The 25,688-nt window shown below is 41.7% G+C and overlaps 1 pseudogene; it reads right to left on the bottom strand.

The window, feature by feature from the left end:
• Positions 1–703: 703 nt before the first annotated feature.
• LOC112229223 lies at positions 704–25,380 on the bottom strand (annotated as a pseudogene).
• Positions 25,381–25,688: the final 308 nt, after the last annotated feature.

Genomic DNA, 25,688 nt, shown 5'->3' with positions numbered 1-25,688 from the left:
GGCTGCATTAAATTCCAGAAAATGTTTCTGTTCCTTCTGACCTTGTTCACTCCCCTTCACGGACGTGATAGGACTGGATAGATGTAAGCAAAATGGCGGAAACTAAGTTCAGGTATCGCTACCACCTATCCAGTCATTATAGATAAGTGAAAGAAAAGGAACTATGAGGTGATTCGATTCATCTGCCCTGGGTAGGTGTGTTTTGCACCGGGTGAAAGTTGATTGCATTCGTTTTGGAACCGGGCTGCCTCCCAGTGGGAGCCAGGTGCCCGGTTCAAAGCCCACGGCGAAGTCGGCTCGAATCAGAAGTCACGTAATTACCACGTGGAGTAATGAGTAGGATTCTGTGTTTTCACATGCAAAAGTGATTGCTGTTGATAAAAACACTATCTGCCATGTTTGAAAATTCTAACATATATTTAATGGAAAGAGATGTTTCTGGACAACATACCATGCTGCCTTGTTGACAAAATGACAGTGGGGGAGATTACTGTTCAATTTGAGAAGAGTGCTCCTCTCTCACCGCTTTTGCCCATTTATGTCACAGGCCATAGACTTGTGTCCAGCGGCTCAGCATAATCCAATCCACCTAATGTTCTGGATTGACGTGTAGCTCAAGGGAAAGAGACACTAGCACTGTGACATCAATTCTTGTCTGGGGCCTTGGGTAGGGTGTCCATGTACTTGCAGATGATTGACATCATTACCTCATCAGCACCTCCTCCACTGGACAATAACCTGGCGCCTCTGCGAATAAAAAAGAAAAGAAAAACAAATTAACACTGGGGTCATTCAATGACAGTTATAACCTATTCTTAAAAAACATGTAAACCGCGTACTATTTTCGTCCATGAAGTACGACAATGGGGTCTCTTTTCTGATTAGATGCTTCAATTATTAAAGTTTCATTTCCTAAGCAAAATTACCAATCTGACCCAGAATGTTCATGGAATTAACTACTGTAGTATTGAAAGTCAACATCACTGTTGCGTAACTATATTGACAAAAAAATTGAATCAAATTGTATTTGTGACAATCTGTGTGCATGCATTAAAAGGCCCAGCCGCAAACAAAATTTCCCCATGGAAATCAGTCATTGTCCCAAATAGCACCCTATTCCCTATGTAGTGTACTACATTTGACCATAGCCTTTTGGGCCCTGGTCAAAAGTAGTGCACTACATAGGGAATGAGGTGCCATTTGGGACGCAATCATTACCTTATCTTGAATAGACCCACCTGTGGAGCGATAGAGGAGGGAGTGCAGCAGCTTGATCTCTGTCTCCAGCTCAGCCAGTCTGAAGTGGACTGACTGGTGGTAGAGAACAGACATCTTGAAGATCTTCCTCTGTCTGGTGTACTGAATGGTGTCCTGGATGATGTTGTCCCTCATGGTTACAACTGAAGGTGAAATTAACAGTAATATAGAGACATTTTTTGTTTACAAGCAAATGTCACGTTTGAGGGGATTACGGTTGCATCACGGCCTGGTATGGGAATTGGTCCGTCTACGACTGCAAGGCCATCCAGCAGGTGGTTACGAAGGCCCAGTACATCACTGGGACCATGCTCCCACCTATTCAGGAAATTTTCTCGAAACAATGCCTGAAGAAGGCCCACAGCATCATGAAGGACAAAACACACACCCCAGCCACTAGCTGTTCTCTCTCTTACTGTCAGGAAGATCAGAGCATGAGGTCTGATACCAACAGGCTCAGAGACAGTTTCTATCTACACTGAACAAAAAGCTTATTTCTCTCAAATTTTGTGCACAAATTTGCTTACATCCCTGTTCGTGAGCATTTCTACTTTGCCAAAATAATCCATCCACCTGACAGACGTGGCATATCAAGAATCTGATTAAACAGCATGATCATTACACAGGTGCAACTTGTGCTGGGGAAAATAAAAGGCCACGCTAAAATGTGCAGTTCTGTCACACAACACAATGCCAAAGATGGCTCAAGTTTTGAGGGTGCATGTAATTGGCATTGTCATGACGTTGGCCTGGGGGCTGGTTTATGACAGTCATAAATATCTCTTCCCCCCTTTTTCCTCTCTCTACCCTACTGATATGAAATTTGAAAACCCCTTGGTTAACATAGAGAATCTGGGAACATCAGAATCTAGTGATATTTGACCTTTTTATAGTTTTTAAAGAACTAATTAACCTGATTTTGTCAGATAGCAGCTCTATAGAGATGATAACTTGGAATTAAATAATAAAGTCATCAAATAAAACAAATGTAACATACGCAACAACTGAAATATTTGGTTAAATTAAAGTTGTGAATAAACTGTGGTTAATAAGTAAGTGATAAGTAGTAATGGGCAGTCACTACCATCATGGGACTTTGTTTTATTCTGTGTTGTTACAGCATTCAACCCACATAATGCATAGCGCATTTAATGTTTTAAAAAAATATTGAAATCAAAAAACGTGATTTGCTCCGCAGTACTTGCTAGCTTGCTAGGTAATCAACCTCTGATGCAGTGGTTCTCAAACCTCTCCTTGCGGACCCCCAGCCATTCTATGGATCTGATCTATTCCAGAGCTAGCACACCTGATTCAACTTGACAACTAATCAGCAAACCCTTGATTAGATTAATCAGGGCTAAAACAAAATTGTCTGGAGGTCCTAGAGAACAGATTTGAGAACAACTGCTCTGATGACATCTGCGATGATTACCTGTTTGATTACATGTTTGTTAACTTGCATGAGCTGCATTTGAAATTGCATGTGATCGTATCCACTCCTAGGTAAACAAAGAACTTTCTGATTCCAAACTGCGCGCTCTACTTTTCATGATGTGGCTGGGAAATGGGTCTATATATATATATATATATATATATATATATATATTAGTTGTTTGTCAATTGTATTACAGAGGGTGGAGTACACAGAGGCTGTGATTAAGTTGCTGTGTGAGGAAGTTCATGTCCTATTTTTTCCCCTCTTTGTGTGAAACTAGTTTTAACTTGGAAGTGGGTGGATGATACAAATCAATGAGCATATACAGATATAACTGTCTGTCTATATGTGTGTGTGTTTGTGTGTCTGTATGTTTGTGTGTCTGTATGTTTGTGTGTCTATATGTTTGTGTGTCTGTGTGTGTGTGTGTGTGTGTGTGTGTGTGTGTGTGTGTGTGTGTGTGTGTGTGTGTGTGTCTATGGGTTTGTGTTTAGTGTAACAGTCAATGAATAAATGGATAAGAAGCTACTCAGACTGTTATCAAGCCCAGTCTAAATAATAATAGTAATTTGGTTACTTGCCCAATGCTCTAACCACTAGGCTACAATACCTGCCGCCCCCTCATCAGCGCCTCCTCTAACAGACAGTATCCTGACGTCTCGCGCATTAAAAAGAAAACAGAAAAACGCAAATCGACAAATTAACACTGGGGTCATTCAATTACAGTTATTACCTTGGCTACATTCTTAAAAACCATGGAAACCACATGTATTTTGTCCATGAAGTGCGACAATTGGAACTCTTTTCTGATTAGATGCCTAAATGAATTGGATTTCATTTCCTGAGCAAAATTACCAATCTGAATGTCCAGAATGTCCTTGGAATGAACTGAAAGTCAAGTCTGCAGTGAAAAAAAACAATGTTGTGTAACTGTATTGACTCTGATGTTTCTGAACTGGTTTAGCCTGGCTATGAACTTCCTTCTTTTGTCACACTGGCTGACATGCGGAAACCCTTTGAACCCATTATGAAAAATGACGTTTGGATTAAGTTTCAAATTGACAACGTCTCTCCTTGAACTAGAAACACTTTAAGGAATACCGGAAAACCCCCACAGACGGAAAGACAGAGTACAGTATTGATAGGAAGGAGAGAGAGAGGCAGAGTGGGGGAGGGAGGAAAGAAACAGGACTGAATTGGAGAGGTTCGTTTACTATTGCCCACTGCCCAAAGTCTCTCTTCCTGGAACTGCAGCATCTTTTAGTTTTTATTTTTTTATTTCACCTTTATTTAACCAGGTAGGCAAGTTGAGAACAAGTTTTCATTTACAATTGCGACCTGGCCAAGATAAAGCAAAGCAGTTCGACACATACAACAACACAGAGTTACACATGGAGCAAAACAAACATAGTCAATAATACAGTATAAACAAGTCTATATACGATGTGAGCAAATGAGGTGAGTTAAGGGAGGTAAAGGCAGAAAAAGGCCATGGTGGCGAAGTAAATACAATATAGCAAGTAAAACACTGGAATGATAGATTTGCAGTGGAAGAAAGTGCGAAGGAGCAAAATAAATAAATAAATAAATACAGTAGGGAAAGAGGTAGTTGTTTGGGCTAAATTATAGGTGGGCTATGTACAGGTGCAGTAATCTGTGAGCTGCTCTGACAGCTGGTGCTTAAAGCTAGTGAGGGAGATAAGTGTTTCCAGTTTCAGAGATTTTTGTAGTTCGTTCCATTCATTGGCAGCAGAGAACTGGAAGGAGAGGCGGCCAAAGAAAGAATTTGTTTTGGGGGTGACCTGAGAGATATACCTGCTGGAGCGCGTGCTACAGGTGGGTGATGCTATGGTGACCAGCGAGCTGAGATAAGGGGGGACTTTACCTAGCAGGGTCTTGTAGATGACATGGAGCCAGTGGGTTTGGCGACGAGTATGAAGCGAGGGCCAGCCAACGAGAGCTTACAGGTCGCAATGGTGGGTGTTTTATGGGGCTTTGTTGACAAAACGGATGGCACTGTGATAGACTGCATCCAATTTGTTGAGTAGGGTATTGGAGGCTATTTTGTAAATGACATCGCCGAAGTCGAGGATTGGTAGGATGGTCAGTTTTACAGGGGTATGTTTGGCAGCATGAGTGAAGGATGCTTTGTTGCGAAATAGGAAGCCAATTCTAGATTTAACTTTGGATTGGAGATGTTTGATGCGGGTCTGGAAGGAGAGTTTACAGTCTAACCAGACACCTAGGTATTTGTAGTTGTCCACGTATTCGTAAGTCAGAGCCGTCCAGAGTAGTGATGTTGGACAGGCGGGCAGGTGCAGGCAGCGATCGGTTGAAGAGCATGCATTTAGTTTTACTTGTATGTAAGAGCAATTGGAGGCCACGGAAGGAGAGTTCTATGGCATTGAAGCTTGCCTGGAGGGTTGCTAACACAGTGTCCAAAGAAGCGCCATAAGTATACAGAATGGTGTTGTCTGCATAAAGGTGAATTAGAGACTCACTAGCAGCAAGAGCGACATCATTGATGTATACAGAGAAGAGTCGGTCCAAGAATTGAACCCTGTGGCACCCCCATAGAGACTGCCAGAGGTCCGGACAACAGACCCCCTCCGATTTGACACACTGAACTCTATCAGAGAAGTAGTTGGTGAACCAGGCGAGGCAATCATTTGAGAAACCAAGGCTGTCGAGTCTGCTGATGAGGATATGGTGATTGACAGAGTCGAAAGCCTTGGCCAGATCAATGAATACGGCTGCACAGTAATGTTTCTTATCGATGGCGGTTAAGATATCGTTTAGGACCTTGAGCGTGGCTGAGGTGCATGACCAGCTCTGAAACCAGATTGCACAGCAGAGAGGGTATGGTGAGATTCGAAATGGTCGGTAATCTGTTTGTTGACTTGGCTTTCGAAGACCTTAGAAAGGCAGGGTAGGATAGATATAGGTCTTTAGCAGTTTGGGTCAAGAGTGTCCCCCCTTTGAAGAGGAGGATGACCGCAGCTGCTTTGGGAATCTCAGATGACACGAAAGAGTGGTTGAACAGGCTGGCAACAATTTCGGCAGATAATTTTAGAAAGAAAGGGTCCAGATTGTCTAGCCCGGCTGATTTATAGGGGTCCAGATTTGGCAGCTCTTTCAGAACATCAGCGGACTGGATTTGGGAGAAGGATAAATGGGGAAGGCTTTGGCGAGTTGCTGTGGGGTTACAGTGCTGCTGACCGGGGTAGGGGTAGCCAGGTGGAAAGCATGGCCAGCCGTAGAAAAATGCTTATTGAAATGTTCAATTATAGTGGATTTATCAGTGGTGACAGTGTTTCCTATCTTCAGTGCAGTGGGCAGCTGGGAGGAGGTGTTCTTATTCTCCATGGACTTTACAGTGTCCCAGAACTTTTTTGAGTTAGTGTTGCAGGAAGCAAATTTCTGCTTGAACAAGCTAGCCTTGGCTTTTCTAACTGCCTGTGTATAATGCTAATGCTAATGCAGAACGCCATAGAACGCCATAGGATGTTTTTGTGTTGGTTAAGGGCAGTCAGGTCTGGGGAGAACCAAGGGCTATATTTATTCCTGGTTCTACATTTCTTGAATGGGGCATGCTTATTTAAGATAGTTAGGAAGGCATTTTTTTTAAATAACCAGACGTCCTCTACTGACGGGATGAGATCAATATCCTTCCAGGATACCCCGGCCAGGTTGATTAGAAAGGCCTGCTCACTGAAGTGTTTCAGGGAGCGTTTGACAGTGATGAGTGGAGGTCGTTTGACCGCTGACCAATTACGGATGCAGGCAATGAGGCAGTGATCGCCGAGATCTTGGTTGAAGACAGCAGAGGTGTATTTAGAGGGCAAGTTGGTTAGGATGATATCTATGAGGGTGCCCGTGTTTACGGCTTTGGGGTTGTACCTGGTAGGTTCATTGATAATTTGTTTGAGATTGAGGGCATCAAGCTTAGATTGTAGGATGGCTGGGGTGTTAAGCATGTTCCAGTTTAGGTCACCTAGCAGCACAAGCTCTGAAGATAGATGGGGGGCAATCAGTTCCCATATGGTGTCCAGAGCACAGCTGGGGGCAGAGGGTGGTCTATAGCAGGCGGCAATGGTGAGAGACTTTTTAGAGAGGTGGATTTTTAAAAGTAGAAGTTCAAATTGTTTGGGTACAGACCTGGATAGTAGGACAGAACTCTGCAGGCTATCTTTGCAGTAGATTGCAACACCGCCCCCTTTGGCAGTTCTATCTTGTCTGAAAATGTTGTAGTTAGGGATGAAAATGTCAGAATTTTTGGTGGTCTTTCTAAGCCAGGATTCAGACACAGCTAGAACATCCAGGTTGGCAGAGAGTGCTAAAGCAGTGAATAAAACAAACTTAGGGAGGAGGCTTCTAATGTTAACATGCATGAAACCAAGGCTATTACGGTTACAGAAGTCATCAAAAGAGCCGCCTGGGGAATAGGAGTGGAGCTAGGCACTGCAGGGCCTGGATTCACCTCTACATCACCAGAGGAAAAGAGGAGGAGTAGGATAAGGGTACGGCTAAAAGCAATGAGAATGGGTTGTTTAGAACGTCTGGAACAGAGAGTAAAAGGAGGTTTCTGGGGGCGATAAAATAGCTTCAAGGTATAATGTACAGACAAAGGTATGGTAGGATGTGAATACAGTGGAGGTAAACCTAGGTATTGAGTGATGATGAGATAGATATTGTCTCTAGAAACATCATTGAAACTAGGAGATGTCATTGCATGTGTGGGTGGTGGAACTAATAGGTTGGATAAGGTATAGTGAGCAGGATTAGAGGCTCTACAGTGAAATAAGCCAATAAACACTAACCAGAACAGCAATGGACAATGTATATTGACATTAAGGAGAGGCATGCTTAGTCGAGTGATCAAAAGGGTCCAGTGAGTAGTGAGGTTGGTTGGGGTCACGGCGATTCAGACAACTTGCCGGGCCATCGGTAGCAAGCTAGCATAGGATGGAGGTCTGTTTTTAGCCACCTCGTGCGTTTCCGTCGGTAGGATTAGTGGGGTTCCGTGTGGTAGAGGGGATCAATCCAATTCGCAAAAAAAATAGATATAGTTATAGAGGCCCAAGAAAAAAAGATCGTAGCCAATAAGACAGCTAACAATTAGCGGACCGCAGATGGGTGTTCAAGTAACGTCGCGACGGAGGAGCCAGCTGGATAACTCCCTCGGGCAGATAACGTCAGTAGTCCAGTTGTGAAGGCCCTGTGGGGCTCCACATTGGCAGTAAAACGGGTCCGGATAGGTGATTGTAGCCCAGGAGTGGCTGATGGAACTCTTCAGCTGGCTAGCTCCAGAATAATTGATGTTTGCTCCGGGATCGACGTAAGCCGATAGTCATACGGATAGCAGCCAGCTAGCTGCGAGATCCAGGTATAAATGTCCAGAGCTTGCGGATGAAATCCGGGGACATGAAGAGAAAAATAGGTCCGGTATGTTCCGGTACGAGCCGCGCTGTACAAAACTGGCGATAGATTTTCGAGCTAAAGGATAGCTGATGACCACAAACCGTGGTTAGCTGAATACTAACGATTAGCCAGTAAAGAAGCTAACTGTCTGATAGTTGAAGCCCATCCCCTCCTAACCAATGAGGTTCTTGCAGGGCACGCGCACATCATCGAAGAAGACCTCGGCTGTGTCGGAAGACATCCCCGTCTTGTCGATTGTGCGGGCGATGTGAACCCCTGCGAGGGAAACAACGGAGAGAGAGACGGAGCATCATCATGTGGGTCTTGGGTGGGACACCAGAGACTATGAGCTAGCTCCCTAATGAAATGACACAGCAGAGTGAAATGACAATGTAATCCCTTGGTTTTAGGTCACAGTGCCAAGAGCACTGAAAATTGGAGTAATCAGAGGTACTGTATTACAAAAATGTCAATATCTACAGTGTCTTCAGAAAATATTCACACCTCTTGACTTTTACCACATTTTCTTGTGTTATACCTTGAATTTAAAATGGATTCAATTGTGGAGTTTTTTTGTCACTGGCCTACACACAATACCCGATAATGTCAAAGTGGGAATTATGTTTTTCTACATTTTTACAAATTAATAAAAAATGAAAAGCTGAAATTTCTTGAGTCAGTAAGTATTCAACCCCTTCAGGAGTAAACATTTGCTTAACAGGTCACATAATGAGTTGCATGGACCCATTCTGTGTGCAATAATAGTGTTTATAACATGATTTTTGAATGACTACCTGACTACTTTGTTTCTGAATTAGGCCCAAGAACAGGAGATGAAGATATTGACTATTGGAGAGTTTGCTTAGACAAAGGGTGTTTTCACACATAGTACTGAGCTATAGTTCGAATCAGAGTTTGATTATTTGTTACATTGTATTTTTTTTCATTTGGTCCGGTTGGTTTCACATTGCCAAATGTCAAATGGTCATCCATCAACATGCGGGAGGCTATATTCAGTAGCCTATATTGGTTGGACTCCCTGACCATCAATACACAGACTCCCGATGTTGTGTCTCAAAGCGACCGTCTCTCCTAATCTGCATGGGATGCGCTCATAAACGCATTGCTACACGCATAATGTTTCAGTGATATCAAGTTATGCTACTGTGTACATTTAATCAAATGCTCGCAGTCAAACAACCAATAATACTGCACGCCTCTGGTTCTTCTCCTGTGTTTGGTCCAGACTGCATTCTCACCTGCAGAGAACCGCACCAGGGTATGGATGGAATCAGACTGCAGTGTTTTTGAGCGAACCACGCTGCATTGTTTAGTGTGCTGCCGAGTGCGGATAGAGTGTTCACACCAGTCCAAATGAACAGAACTAAGGGGGAAAACCGCTCCAAACAATTTGGTGTGAAAGCCCCCAAAGTATATATCAGTGTGTCTCACCAGGAGAGTTCATAGGCAGACAGATGAGAGACTTGTTCTTGTGAGACGGACCACCACTGGTGCAGGCCACATCTTACCACCATTCACCACATACTCACCCCTTTACGTGCCGCATTCGTCTTGATGGCTGAGAGAGAGAGAGAGAGAGAGAGAGAGAGAGAGAGAGAGAGAGAGAGAGAGAGAGAGAGAGAGAGAGAGAGAGAGAGAGAGAGAGAGAGAGAGAGAGAGAGAGAGAGAGAGAGAGAGAGAGAGAGAGAGAGAGAGAGAGAGAGAGAGAGAGAGAGAGAGAGAGAGAGAGAGAGAGAGATATACTGCTTTTGGACTGTACTCTTAATAGATGTAATTCTAATTCCAGTTGGTCAGTTCCAGTTTTATCCTGATCCATAGAGCCACAGCTTAAAAACAGAGAAGATTAGAAACAGACCATCTTGGATCCATGACACTGTATGATCTAAATCCAATATGATGCCAAGTTCTGTAGAATAACCTTTTCCAAACAACTGTGATCCACCAACTTTTTCGACCTGAGTGGTTGAGTTCTTACTGAGAATTCATTTTCGGGGAAGCGGAAGTCAGGCCATAATAAATGACTAGTGGGATACTAAATTAAGGCAACTTACTAGCAACATCGGAACCGGCTCCCACTTCACTCACTCCCAGACAGGCCACTTTGTCTCCCATTATGGAGGGCAGCAGAAACTCCTTCTTCAGCTCTTCAGAGCCAAACCTACAGTACCACAACACACAGAGACAGTGGTGTTGAAGATCTGTTCAAGTAACTGTTCCGGTAGACTTCCAGTCACTGCTCTAACGCAGTAGCTCACAAACTACCTTCAACTTCTTCAAACTGCACGTGGAGACATACAAATGGAATTCATTCGTTTATCTTAGTAGAAAGCGGGCTTAATTGCCAAAATCTCACACTATCCCTTTACGCTTATTTTGCTATGTACAATGAATAGCTGATTGACTCATCATGAATAACATGATCTATGTATTTAAACCTCTGTATTAGAATACTTCTAGAAGTCACTGAGCCCTAGTTTTGGATTGTTATTGTTGCATGTTGAAACTCAGATGAGTAGGTGGTCTGTAATAGTGTCTTCAAAAAAGCTTGACTTTATAAATGTTTATGTGTGTGTAATAAACAGAGGCTAATTACCATAGAGATTAAAATAAACATTCTTCATTGGCTCATAAAGAAAATAGCATGCCTATGTGCCAGATGGGTGCAGTATATACCTTACCTAGCCAGGGCAGGTGTGGCCATATCAGTCTGGACTCCGATGGCCATGGGGATGCCTCCACAGCGGATGTTACCCAGCTCCTCTGACACGGCAATACTGTAGCTGAAGTCCAGGCCTAGGCCTCCATACTCTGCACAGCACAGCACACCTAAACACAAACACCCTCTTATAGGAATAGTTCACCCAGGACACATAACATACAAACTCCCTCTAAAAGGGATCGTTCACACACATTACAAAATACATATTTGTTTTTTTTTACCCTGTAAGTAGTCTATGGACATCGTAAGACAGCAAGCCATGTTTTTAGTTCACCGAGCCACTGTCTTCAAATGCTAACTTTTTAGCATTTGCGGCATAAATCCAATGCTAAATTGGCATTTTTCGCGCTTCATGTCCAAATCACTTTAAAGTAACTTAATTGCACTCTGCAAACAATGAAATATACTTTAGCATATCCTAGTAACCTGGGTGACCGGCAACCTAATAAGCAAGGCTTGGAATGTATTTAAATGTGAATGTATTCAATGAAAGTAGCTGTAAAGTTACGCAGAAAAAAAGAAAAGTATAAGATCATTGGTGTATCATCACAGTTATGTAAATTGCCCATACAGGTAAGACATCAGGGCTTTAAAGATTCTGACCAAATTCACATTCACATCACTATGTGAGTTATAGATCTGTCATTGTCATTGAAGACAAGTCTAAGAAGCGGTAGATCTGTTCTATGTATGCTTTATCTATGCTTCCCCTCCTTAAGTTAACATTTTTTGTCTTTTACCTCCGGTTTTGTACACCAGCTTCAAACTGCCGAAAAAACAATATTTTTAGTTTTTGAAAACATATTTAATAGCGGTTTAGATGGTACAATGATCCTCTACACTATACATTGCTTGTTTTGTCACATAAACGGAAATTAGGCAAACTATTCGAATTTTAGCAACCAGGAAATGGCAGAGCGATTTCTGCACATTGCACCTTTAATAACACAGTGTTAAACCATCTAACTGTCAGTTATCTCGCAGAGGGAACTCCACACCGCCCCCTTTCTGTTCTCTTCATTATCTGTTAACACAGCTTGAAATGAGTGGGCACTTTCCACACAAGACAGAGAGCCCTGAAGGCCAACTAGCAATCTTTTAAATGTTCAGTAAAGTTAATCTATGTTAATGCACCCATTTTATGTTTCAATAGAGAATTTCTCTGCAGTTCTGATCTGATGCCCATATATTTGTCAAGCTATCTGAACAAAATGCTTTAATGTAAAAAGAGAAAAACAATATCAAATTGGGCAATTTACATGAATCAACTAGCTCTAATCTGCCGAATGGAACCAGACAGTAATTCAATGGGAAAATGACAACAGTCTGACACCTCTGTCAGATTTCATAACATCACAAACCCCCAACAAAACATCAGACGCGAGAAAAAAAGACATAAACAGACACTAATGATGACGAGGATGAATAACTACAAGAACAGTTTGACACCAGAGAGTTTTATCCTCTCCTCTCCAGCCAGAATGGTCAGATTCACCTGCCAAATGTCTTTCAGAATGTTGCAGCCAGGGGAAAGCTGTTTGGAGATAAATGTGTGACAGGCCTAGAACCCCGTTGAGGATAATATTGACAGTTGGAAATGCAGAAGGTTCGACAGAGTTTTAGCAAAATAGCTGGGTGTGGTAGTGGAGCAACGGAAAGCAAACAATGTCAGCCGTAGATATCCCTTACATGTGTGTCGTGACAGGAAGGGATTCCACTATAGCACAACAATGACCCACTTACAACAAACAACAACTTTGAAGGTATACATAAGGACTACATAACTGCATTTTAAAGCCCCTCTTCAGCAAAATGAGCAGTAATAATGTTAGAGTGGCGTTACAGAGATCCAACCGTTTAATTGGCTCCAGAGTGTTCCCATGACTTCCAATGAGAATGCTATAGTATGTAAATTAGATTCCCAAAAAGTAAGTGTGCTCAAAATCACTTCATTTAGGATAAGAATAACAAGTTACTGGTAGAGTATGTGTAATGTTATTATATTATTACTAAATGGCTGAGAGAGAGCGTAGAGGGCACTGAGGAGGCTAAAGTCAGGGTAACATAACATTGGACCATCATAACAGAACTATCAGAAAAATTCTGGTCAGTGGAAAACCCAGCCGGATTGCCAAGCCTCGTCAGTCTGGTCAGAGGCGGGCCAATGTCAGAGGCTGAATTTTGGATCCCACTGTCCTGTCTGAGGGTGGAATAACATCATGAACGAATGAACACACACACACACGCACACACACAGGCACACACACACACACACACACACACGCACACACACAGGGAGGGAGGGAGAGGTCATCCATGCTATGCTCCCCGTTGCCTGTGCAACACTTCCTGTTCTGGTTCTAGTGTTTCACTGTTATCCCGCCTTTCCTTATGTCCTTATGGAAGAAAATGTATCTTATGAAATGTGAAGGTTGGCTTTGTGCTTCCAAACTTGGATATAATTTGTAAAAACTAGAGTGGGCCTTGCCCGCTGGATAGATTAGTAGCCGAAATGTGATTGTTTCATACGTTTATATTATCTGCCAAGGTTTTGTTTGTACTGTATTACAGCTCCAAGAGATGTTCCAAGAAATTAAAAGCTTTGAAATAGTTGGAGCTACTTTAAGGTCGAAGCTTGCCAGCTTGGTATTGCCTCTGAGCCCTAGAACTCTCATTCCATTGGGTGACTCCCAGAGTAGTAACACTCCACATTCTCACCACAGTCATGTTTGCATACCAAATGACTCCTGCAGTCTACGCCCCTCATCGTTCTCAGCTAAGTCTTTGCCGTCATCTGAAGATAAGGATGTGTCATCTGTATTTGACATTTTAAATCCCTCAGTGGCTATCTCTTCTGTGAAAACCATTCCCAGTCTACCTGGTATTTCTCCATCCCAGCAGTGCAGGGCTAAGCCTCCTAGTCAGTGCTAAGCCTCCTAGTCAGTGCTAAGCCTCCTAGTCAGTGCTAAGCCTCCTAGTCAGGGCTAAGCCTCCTAGTCAGTGCTAAGCCTCCTAGTCAGTGCTAAGCCTCTTAGTCAGTGATAAGCCTCCTAGTCCTCTTCCATTCCAATCAATCTAACCAGAATCATAACAGCACACTTTGAGAGCTTAGCGCTTTAATACATGTTTTAGCATAGAGAAGATTTATATTGGGGACAGACCTGATCTCTAATGTACAGGCATTCAGGGTAACACAGAAGGTACTACTAACTATTTGGAAATGATTACATTAGAGTAGATCAGGCGATACATACCAGACAAATGTCTGGAGGCACATTTCGGGAGACCAACATTTTACAATTTAGTATTCTGAGGAAAACTACAGAGATAAAACTGACAAAACACATAGGCTACAGTGTTTTGACATTCTTACCTTTTAAATCATCTAAAATCTAAAATCTATTTTTATTTGTTAAAACACTTTTTTGGTTACTACATGATTCCATATGTGTTATTTCATAGTTTTGATGTCTTCACTATTATTCTACAATGTAGAAAATAGTCTAAATAAAGAGAAACCCTTGAATGAGGAGGTGTGTCCAAACTTTTGACTGGTACTGTATAGCTACAATAATAGCACAAATAGGCCTAACAGTGGTATCGCTTATACCTATTAGTGCCACATTTTGGGCTATTAGCAATATGTGTCTCATCTCATCAGTGTCTCTTACAGTGTAGGCTAAACCACAAAGGGGATATCTAATATACCATCTGGTAATATAGTGTGTCTCGGACAGCCTTCCTAGTCCCCATTCTTTCTAATCCATCTGTTAATGCTGAAGGGCTTTGTAGTCAATACTCTCCTCTGACCTAGCTAGATTTATGAGCCAATTTCCCCGCAGGGCCCACGACCTATGACACCCACTGCATTACTCTCTTTGTTAAAGAAGTAGTTGACTTCAAAATCAACGTTTGTTAGATGTTTTGACATCTAGTGCGACTAATGTCGAGATGAGTTCTCGTTTCTATTAATTTGGTGTATTATATACTGTATTTGGATCGAGATTGGTTTGTGGTGAGACTTGAACCAATCTCGCCCACTTATGAGGTCTGAAAACATCTTGGCAAAACTACATCTTGGAATGAATCATCACTTTAAATCCTCAAACTTCTTATACATATCATATACACTGAACAAAATTATAAACGCAAAATCCCAGAAAAGTTCCATTTGCACAAAAAGCTTATTTCTCTCAAATGTTATGCACAAATTTGTTTACATCCCTGTTAGTTAGCATTTTTCCTTTGTCAAGATAATCCACCCCCCTGACAGGTGTGGCATATCAAGAAGCTGATTAATCAGCATGATCATTAAACAGTTGCTCCTTGTGCTGGAAACAATAAAAGGCCACTCTAAAATGTGCAGTTTTGTCACACAACACAATGCCACAGATGTTTCAAGTTTTGAGGGAGCATGCAATTGGCATGCTGACTGCAGGAATGTCCACCAGAGCTGTTGCCAGAGAATTGAATGTTAATTTCTCTACCATAAGCTGCCTCCAATGTCATTTTAGAGAATTTGGCAGTACGTCCAACTGTCCTCACAACCGCAGACCACGTGTAACCACGTCAGTCCAGGACCTCCACATCCGGCTTCTTCATCTGCGGGATCGTCTGAGAGATTGGGTGGTTGGGTGCTGAGGAGAAATTTATGTCTGTAATAAAGCCAATTTGTGGGGAAAAACAAACTCATTCTGATTGGCTGGGCGTGGCTCCCCAGTGGGTGGGCCTGGCTGCCAAGTGGGTGGGCCTATGCCCTCCAAGGCCCACCCATAGCCGCATCCCTGCCCAGTCATTTAATATCCATAGATTAGGGCCTAATGAATGTATTTTAATTGACTGATTTCCTTATGTGAACTGTAACTCTTTGAAACTAAAATCTTTGAAATTGTTGCTTATTGCGTTTATATTTGTGTTCAGTATGCATACAAATTTTAATCAAAGTTGTCCCAACAGTCTCATCTTTTTTTCTCAGTGACACTGCAGGCGGTAGAGGACAGCATCTGGAATGGAGATGCAACTGACAGCTGTTGTGGGATGTGACTACACACATTCACAGTTGGAAAATATATACACTATATTTATACCACAATATGGCAGTTTCTCACTTCCACATATTCATTGGAGTGGGCCAAAGCCAGAATTACATGCTAAGCACTCCTTAAAGCTGTAATGTGTACATTTTTGGGTGACCTGACCAAATTCACATAGAAATGGGAGATGTAGATCTGTCACTCTCATGGAAAGAAGTGGTAGATCTGTTCTATGTGTGTTATTTCTATTTTTCCTTTGGTGTCTTTTACTTTTGATTTTGTGCATCTGCTTCAAACAGCTGAAAATATTTTGGGTTATGGAAAATATATTTCACAGCGTTTTAGATGGTACAAGGACTCTATGCTTGTTTTGTCACATAAACTGAAATTAGGCGAACTATTACAATTTTTTTAAATTGCGGGAAATAGCAGAGCGATCTCTGCATAGTGCACCTTTAACTTTTCTTATGAAAATGAAGAGTAATCTTTGGCCTATTTCATCTTCAGTCTGGTATGCAATGAAATAATTACTAAACTTAATTTTTTTCACGCTAGACCTTGAGAGCTTCTTTTGTTGACATCTGATGAAGAGCAGTGCATAGTTTGACACATCGGGCACTCAGGGGTCTATGAGGAACCCATTATCGCTTGCTACTGCTCTATCTATCTAGACCGTTTCACGGGGAATGATGCTTCACCACACAGAAGCACAATAGACTTCCGTTGCTCCTTGTCTCACTCCGATTCAGGTGATTGTTCATGAAAACACTAAATTAATTAAACCATCTACGTAGTCTGAAATGACTCATCCTCTTCTCTTCAAAGGGAAGTGCATTTAACTGACAACATTTTTAAGGAACGAGACGGTGAAATAGGTTAAGCATAATTTTCCATAAATTAATCAGAATCAGGCAAAGAAATATCTCAGAACTCAGAAAAAGTTTAATGAGTAATTACAGGAGAAGAGGAAATAATTTGGAGAAAAAAGGGAAGTGTGTAGTTTGTACCAACTGGTTTGTTGACACCCAAAAACCCGGCTTTTCCAAGAAGTTTGAAGACTTGGTGGGCAATGCTACCCATTGGTCCACATAGGGGTTGATCTCCTGGTCGATGATTTATGACACCGACAAGGAAAGAGGGAAAGGTGACATACAGTACACATGGACATGGAATTGTGCAACATTTCCCCATTATAATTTTCAAAACTCTTCAAGCTCTGTCATTGGTTGTTGATCATTGCTAGGTAACAATTTTCAGGTCTTGCCATAGATTTTCATGTAGATTTAAGTAAAAACTGTAACTTGGCAACGCAGGAACATTCACTTTCTTCTTGGTAAGCAACTCCAGTGTAGATTTTACCTTATGTTTTAGGTTATTGTCCTGCTGAAAGGTGAATTCATCTCCCAGTGTCTGGTGGAAAGCAGACTGAACCAGGTTTCCTCTAGGATTTTCACTGTGCTTAGCTCCATTCCGTTTCTTTTTTAGAATGAAAAACTCTCCAGTCCTTAACGATTACAAGCATACCCATAACATGTTGCAGCCACCACTATGCTTGAAAATATGGAGAGTTGTACTCAGTAATGTGATCTATTGGATTTGTCCCAAACATAACACCATGTATTCAGGACAAAAAGTGAATTGCTTAGCTACATTTTGCAGTATTACTTTAGTGCCCTGTTGCAAACAAGATGCATGTTTTGGAATATTTGTATTTGGTACAGGCTTCCTTCTTTTCACTCTGTCATTTAGGTTACTATTGTTGAGTAGCTACAATGTTGTTGATCCATCCCCAGTTTTCTCCTATCACAGCCATTAAACTCTGTAACTGTTTTGTGCGTGCTACTCCCCACATATGTATTACAGTCAGGTGAATAAAAGACCATTCAAAATATGAATAGGCTTTTTCTCCACTGTCAACAAGTCTTTATGAAATATTGCAGTTTCACAAGACTGAACACTCCCGTTCTTGTGCAGTATATAGGGAATATGGTGCTACTTGGGATGTAACCCAGGAACAATTTTGATTTGTTCTTCCAAATAGTCTTCAGCTGGAAAACCACTTAAAAAGATACTATCAATATCCCACATTTCTCTGGTAACTCAACAGCTTCTTAGGGGAAGATGATTTGCCTACATGCTAAGATGCTGACCTCATTGGCCATGACAAACAACATGATGAAATGGATGGTGTTCTTTCTCAAAGGTGCATAAAGTACAGTACAAAAACAAGAGATTTGAGCCTTAAAGTATAACTATTATAAGCTTTAAGTGTTGATCCTATCAGCATTTAATTTACAATGCGAGATTGGTTTCAACAAGCCACCTGAATGAAACTCAGGTTGAAAATGGACGTTTTGCTTCGTCTATATCCTCATACGTCCTCACACAAATAGGTGTCCATTTGGGGGGAAATATTCTAAACAATGAATACTACCTTAGCAAAATAGCTCGAGTTTACACAATTACCTGTGCTTCCTCCTAATTATATTACAGTAGTTAGTATAGAGAACACATTGTTTAAATGCACTGTTACTTTTAATGTCCAAAAGAGTCAACAGACCCTTGACAAACCTGTCTATCAATATGCTTTCAAGCATTGCTGTGTGGTAGAGAAAATTAAAAGCAATTAAAACCACCATAATTATGAAGTTAAATGGGAGAAAATTACAAATTTAGTCTAATGTAACTTCGTTCAGTGCATAAGCTACTGTCAGGTGTTCATAATGGAGTTTGTAATACAATCTTAAAATTCAGTCTTATTCAATTTGATTAAGTTCATAATCAAAGAACAGCACAGGATCTGGCTTTCCATGTGTGTTGGAAGGCATTTCAAGACAAATAAAAAACCTGTCAATTGGTAAATGCACCCCAAAAAGTTATTTCCAGATTTCCGAAAGATTGTGCAAGAAGGAATACTAGGGCCCTATAAAGACTGTTACATTTTTTGCCTGATTCCATTTAGTTTTTCCCCAAATACAACTTCCTCCATTTAGTTTTTCCCGGTTAAAAAAAATGCCCCGTTTTTTCAGGTTTTTACTCTCTAAATCACACTTCTTTAATAGAAAAACAACTATGTTTGGATGTTCTAAGAACACAATAATGCTTCAAATATTGCAGTTTCACAAGACTGCAGATAGAGACAGGTTAAGTCTCTGACCATCTAACCTAGCTCCACCAAACCCAATCCAAATTCTTGTCATTCCGGACAAATAGAGCAACAATCATATAGTTTGAGAATTACAAGCCTATGTTTGCATCTAACAATGTTAGCCAAACATAAAATCTAATTTCCCAATGAAGTCACCCTAATACTAACTGTACCAGTTGGAGTATACCAGCTACATGGACATACAGTACAGATATTTGTGCAGGCATTGAGTAGCATGAGATGGAAGCGGTTCACAACATTAGTCCCTCCAAATAGAGCGACAGTAATATATTTGCATCATGAATGAAGACTTTTCTTAGGGAGTGAAGGGATGAGGAGTGGAACACTCCCGTTCTTGAGAAATGGGAGCTCCAACAGAGACTTGGTACCACGGATCCCTCCCAAATGGCACCCTATTCCCTACATAGTGCACTATTCTTGACTAGGTCCCATAGGGCTCTGGTCAAAAATCGTACAGTATATAGGGAATATGGTGCTACTTGGGATGTAACCCAGGAACAATTTTGATTTGTTCTTCCAAATCGTCTTCAGCTAGAAAATCACTTTTTACTCTCTTAAATCACACTTCTTTATTAGAAAAACAACTATGTTTGGACGTTCTAAGAACACAATAATGCTTAAATCACATCAGGAAACCACTTTTGAGGTCTGAGAATAATATGATAAATGTAGATTTTTGGGTGTAGTTTACCACTCAGACCTGGGCAGTTCCATTCCTCGGGGGCCTGATTGGTGTCACACTTTTCCCCCATCCCTAGCAAACACAGCTTATTTTAAATAATTGCATTTCTAACTGAAGATCATGATTAGTTCATTATTGGAGGCAGGTGTGTTAGCTGGGGCAAAAGTGTGACACCAATCAAGCCCCCTAGAGTTGTCCAGGCCTGCTAATTGAAGCACACACCTACTGTAGCAAGAGGCTGTTGTTTAGCTGTGTTTTTGTAGCGCACATGTGATGTCAGACTTTGCAAAACAAAGTTTACACACAATACCCCAGGTTGAAAAAAAATGGGAAATATCACATTTACATAAGTATTCAGACCCTTTACTCAGTACTTTGTTGAAGCACATTTGGCATTGATTACAGCCTTGAGTCTTCTTGGATATGACGCTATAAGCTTGGCACACCTGTATTTGGGGATTTTCTCCCATTCTTCTCTGCAGATCCTCTCAAGCTCTGTCAGGTTGGATGGGGAGCGTTGCTGCACAGCGATTTTCTGGTCTACCCAGAGGTGTTCGATCAGGTTCAAGTCCGGGCTCTGGCTGGGTCACTCAAGGACATTCAGAGACTTGTCCAGAAGCCACTCCTGCATTGTCTTGGCTGTGTGCTTAGGGTCGTTGTCCTGTTGGAAGGTGAACCTTCGCCCCAGTCTGTGGTCCTGAGCGCTCTGGAGCAGGTTTTCATCAAGGATCTCTCTGTACTTTGCTCTGCTCATCTTTCCCTTGATCCTGACTAGTCTTCCAGTCCCTACCGCTGAAAAATATCTACACAGCATGCTGCCACCACCATGCTTCACCGTAGGGATGGTGCCAGGTTTCCTCCAGACGTGACGCTTGGCATTCAGGCCTAAGAGTTCAATCTTGGGTTCATCAGACCAGAGAATCTTGTTTCTCATGGTCTGAGAGTCCTTTAGGTGCATTTTGGCAAACTCCAAGTGGGCTGTCATGTGCCTTTTACTGAGGAGTGGCCTCCGTCTGACCACATAAAGGTCTAATTGGTGGAGTGCTGCAGAGATGGTTGTCCTTGTGGAAGGTTCTCCCATCTCCACAGAGGAAATCTGGAGCTCTGTCAGAGTGACCATTGGGTTCTTGGACACCTCCCTGACCAAGCCCCTTCTCCCCCGATTCCTCAGTTTGGCTGGGCGGCCCGCTCTAGGAAGAGTCTTGGTGGTTCCAAGCTTCTTCCATTTAAGAATGATGGAGGCGGGCCTCCTGAGGGGTGCAGTGGATTAAGGCACTGCATTGCAGTGCTAGCTGTGCCACTAGAGATCCTGGTTCAAGTCCAGGCTCTGTCGCAGCCGGCCGCGACTGGGAGACCCATGGGGCGGCACACAATCGGCCCAGCGTCGTCCGGGTTAGGGGAGGGCTTGGCCGGCAGGGATGCTCTTATCCCATCGCGCACTTGCGACTCCTGTGGTAGGCCGGGAGCAATGCACACTGACACGGTCGCGGTTGCACGGTGTTTCCTTTGACACATTGGTGCGGCTGGCTTCCGGGTTAAGCGGGCATTGTGTCAAGAAGCAGTGCGGCTTGGCTGGGTTGTGTTTCGTAGGATGTATGTGTCTCGACCTTCGACCTCTCCCGAGTCCGTACGGGAGTGGCAGCGATGGGACAAGACTGTATCTACCAATTGGATACCACAAAATTGGAGAGAAAAAGGGGTAAAGGAATGATGGAGGCCGCTGTGTTTTTGGGGACCTTCAAAGCTGCAGAAATGTTTTGGTACCCTTCCCCAAATTTGGGTTTCAACACAATCCTGTCTCTGAGCTCTACGGACAATTCCCTTGACCTCATGGCTTGGTTTTTTCTCTGACATGCACTGTCAACTGTGGGGCCTTATATAGACAGGTGTGTGCCTTTCCAAATCATGTCCAATCAATTGAATTTACCGCATATGGACTCCAATCAAATCTCAAGGATGATCAATGGAAACAGGATGCACCTGAGCTCAATTTCGAGTCTCAAAGCTAAGGGTCTGAAAACTTATGTAAATAAAGTTTTTATGTTTTTTTCTAAAAACCTGTTTTTGCTTTGTCATTATGGTGCATTGTGTGTAAATTGTTGAGGCACATTTTTTATTTAATCTATTTTAGAAAAAGGCTTTAACGTAACAAAATAGGGAAAAAGTCAAGGGGTCTGAATACTTTCTCAATGCACTGTACAAAGGTTATTGTTAACTTGTAGTGTTGCATACCAGCACAATTTCACATCGCAGAGCTGTGAATTGTGAGTCGGGGTCAAGAGCACTGTCAAGAACACTACTTTCCCCTGACATCTGACAGCTGTAACATCTGCGCAATTCCACAGTAACATAATTAAGTTGAGACTCAGAATGTTCACTTTAAAATGTATGTCAAACAAAAACCAATGATTGAAAATTAAAACAAACAATACAACTCTATGCACAAGGACTACTTTTAAAAATGTCCACTTTGGTAACAGAATGACAGCACAAACAGCACTAACACGGAACCCAAACCGACTGCATTCGTGCGCCATCGTGAGCTATCGTGCAGACATTTATTTTGCCCCCTACACCAAACGCGATCACGACACGCAGGTTAAAATATCAAAACAAACTCTGAACCAATTACATTAATTTGGGGACAGGTCGAAAAGCATTAAACATGTATGGCAATTTAGCTAGTTAGCTTGCACTTGCTAGCAAATTTGTCCTATTTAGCTAGCTTGCTGTTGCTAGCTAATTTGTCCTGGGATATATAAACATTGAGTTGTTATTTTACCTGAAATGCACAAGGTCCTCTACTCCAATTAATCCACACATCTACGACAATTATTCCATACATAAAACGGCCAACCAAATTGTTTCCAGTCATCTCTCCTTCTTCCAGGCTTTTTCATCTTTGAACTTATATGGTGATCGGCATCTAAACTTTCATAGTATTACCACGACGACTGGCAAAACAGTTTGTCTTTCAATCACCCACGTGGGTATAACCAATGAGAAGACGGCACGTAGGTACCTGCTTCTATAAACCAACGAGGAGATGGGAGAAGCAGGACTTTCAGTGCGATCTGCGTCAGAAATAGAAAGGAGTTCTATTTTAGCCCTTGGCATCGCAGACGCTCGTTGGCGCATGCGAGCAGTGTGGGTGCAATAATTGAATAACATGGATTTCTAAATGTATTTTGCGATGCTCGCGCACGCGACTTGTCCGGTCTGGTCAGCATGTTAGCATCGCAGACCGTCATTATTTTACCAAATTTAGCATCTGCACTGTTCTTCAAGTCAATGTATTTTTGTCAAATCTTCTGTGGACATTGTTCAAAGTAGTCCTTGTGCATAGAGCTGTATGGTTTGTTTAACTTTGCAATAATTGTTTTTTGTTTGACATACATTTTAATGTGAAAGTGGAATTGCCTATCACTTGAGGAAGAAGTAAGCAGAAGAAGTATACTACAGTTCAACATTTTGATTAAACGGAATTTCCCCCTAAATCTTGATATGTCAAACAAATATAACATAGGCTAGGTATGATTGAGCTGAGGTTTTGGAATTGAGTAAACTCAGAAGTTCTACTTTACTCTAAAATTAAGTGAGGTTAGAACATTCGGGTGGGATAGGTCTGAATCACTCTGATTGGATATGCAATGTGATTATGACATTGTAGTCACTCAACAATTTCTCGTAACCCTTTTGTGTGCCATTACCAAGTTTACAATGCACGGAACCTTCAACTGTATTCTTTTAATAAACGGAAGTTCCTATATTCCCCACTGGTGCGTTGTATTCATATTGTTCCTCATTTCCTTTTTACTTTAATATCCTTCCTATTCTTTCGCATGTCTGTTTATTTTCAACCTCCCTGCATCCTTTGGGGTTTGAGTCACACAAAAAATGTATTCCATTTACCGCTCAGTCTTTGTTTGTTTCTATTTATAGGGTCTCTGTTTGTAGTTTGAGATTGTTGCCCCCGGTGACTGTCTAGTCTAGCAATATGTAGCCTTGAAGGGCTGCAGGTAGCCTACTGTAGGGTTTAGCTTATGCCTTGCTCCAACTAGGTACAGTATCCCACACCTGACTCGTAATTTAAAGAGTCACTAATGATACACATGAATGATTGGCAGGATTCCACTTACTGGTCTCTCAGGTCTAAAGCTAAAAGTGTGGGCTCTATAACCAGAGAAGCAGAGGTGAAGCGAGAGGGTCTGCCCAAAATCTGTCCACAAAAATAAGACCACGAAGTGGAGGTCAATGTGTGTTTAAATTTGTTAACAAAAAATGTAATTGCTAATGTGCTATGTCAGGCTTATTTGATCGAATAGAACATGATGCTTATTTGATCTAATTGAAGTTTCATAATGGTTGGGTTCTCTTCTCCTCCCGCCTGCCCTCCATCTTTGAGGACATGTATTTCCATTGTTAGAGCGGTCACTCGACTATCTTGTCAATAATAGATCATCTTTGCTATAACTCAAACACCTCAGTACCTGTGACACTCCAGGACCAGGGTTGCTTACAAGAAGCCTGATTAATATGAAGAGCATGTTTATCAAGCAGATTATTGCTATACTGTTTTCTCTTTCTCAGGGAGTAAATTACAGGCAATTTGCTAGTTGTTCCTTAACTATATGGGCAGTAACGACTGCATTAACAAAATACAAAGTATCTATATCAAATTGATGATGTAGAATGTTACCATTGTGCAAAGGTATCACTTCAAGTTCAAGACAGACGTCACGTGACAGCCAGTAGATATTTTTTTCTCCCACAAGGCTGTAGCAAAACAATGTGAGGCTTTTGCAGTTCTGTTAAGGTTGAGAAGCTTGTAATATTGGGAAATATTGTCGTAGGGCATAACTGGAACGTTATTCATACAATACGAATAGAACCTGACTCGTTTCTGTCAACATAAAAAAAAACGTAATGTTTATGGACAGCTCGAGCTGAATTAGCCTTTATGCTAGTGACCTTTCATCTACTTTCACGTTATGTAGTGTTACTATCAATTGCGAGTTATATCACAAATATTCATATCCACGAAAGCTGTATTAGTTAACTTTCTTTGTGAAATTTAATCATGATTTATCTATTCTGTTTCTGTGTTTCATTGTTGTCATGCTATGCTCTGATAGCTAGTTAGGATTGCACTCGTTCATAGCTTTTGAGAGACACCTTTCGTGCAAAATGTTCTAGTCTATAGTCTTTAAATGATCAGCCGTTGTCTGCGAACCACTGGCGGCTTTGGATTTAGATGACACATTTCCAATCAGCTTCCTTGTACTGCTAATCAAGGTTCATTTGTAGAAATGACGGCCACCTGCCAAGTTCAGTCGCAGAGCTCCGTCAATCTGCCATTTCTGTACAAGTGACAGTTGTGTGTGCGTCTAGGATTCGCTCATGCGCAATGGTCATGTCAGGTATCATTGCATTTGGCATAGGTCATGACAGGCAAAGTATCAAGGCGTAGTGTACCAAGGGTGAACTTTATAATGGCAGGTGGTGACTTAAACATACTTGCTGCTTATTTTCCCTTTGACATTTTTCCATTGAAAAAGCACTTGAAAAAACAAACAATGGATAAGTTTGAATGTTTGCTTTAGAGTTATCTGTGCTACAAGCTGTCTGTCTCAGTACCATCATTCAATAATTCATATTAGCCTATCCCTTTACAACATACAGTACCAGTGAAAAGTTTGGACACACCTACTCATTACAGGGTTTTTCTTTATTTTTACTATTTTCTACATTGTAGAATAATAGTGACGACATTAAAACTATGAAATAACACATGGAATCATGTAGTAACCAAAAAAGATTATTCAAAGTAGCCACCCTTTGCCTTGATGACAACTTTGCACACTCTTGGAATTCTCTCAACCAGCTTCATGAGGTAGTTACCTGGAATGCATTTCAATTAACAGTGCCTTGTTTAAAGTTCCATTGTTGCA

Source organism: Oncorhynchus tshawytscha, linkage group LG31 (genome assembly GCF_018296145.1).
Source record: "Oncorhynchus tshawytscha isolate Ot180627B linkage group LG31, Otsh_v2.0, whole genome shotgun sequence".
In the NCBI taxonomy this organism is placed as follows: domain Eukaryota; kingdom Metazoa; phylum Chordata; class Actinopteri; order Salmoniformes; family Salmonidae; genus Oncorhynchus; species Oncorhynchus tshawytscha.
Note: the sequence above shows the minus strand (reverse complement) of the source record. Positions and strands in the feature narration are given on the sequence as shown.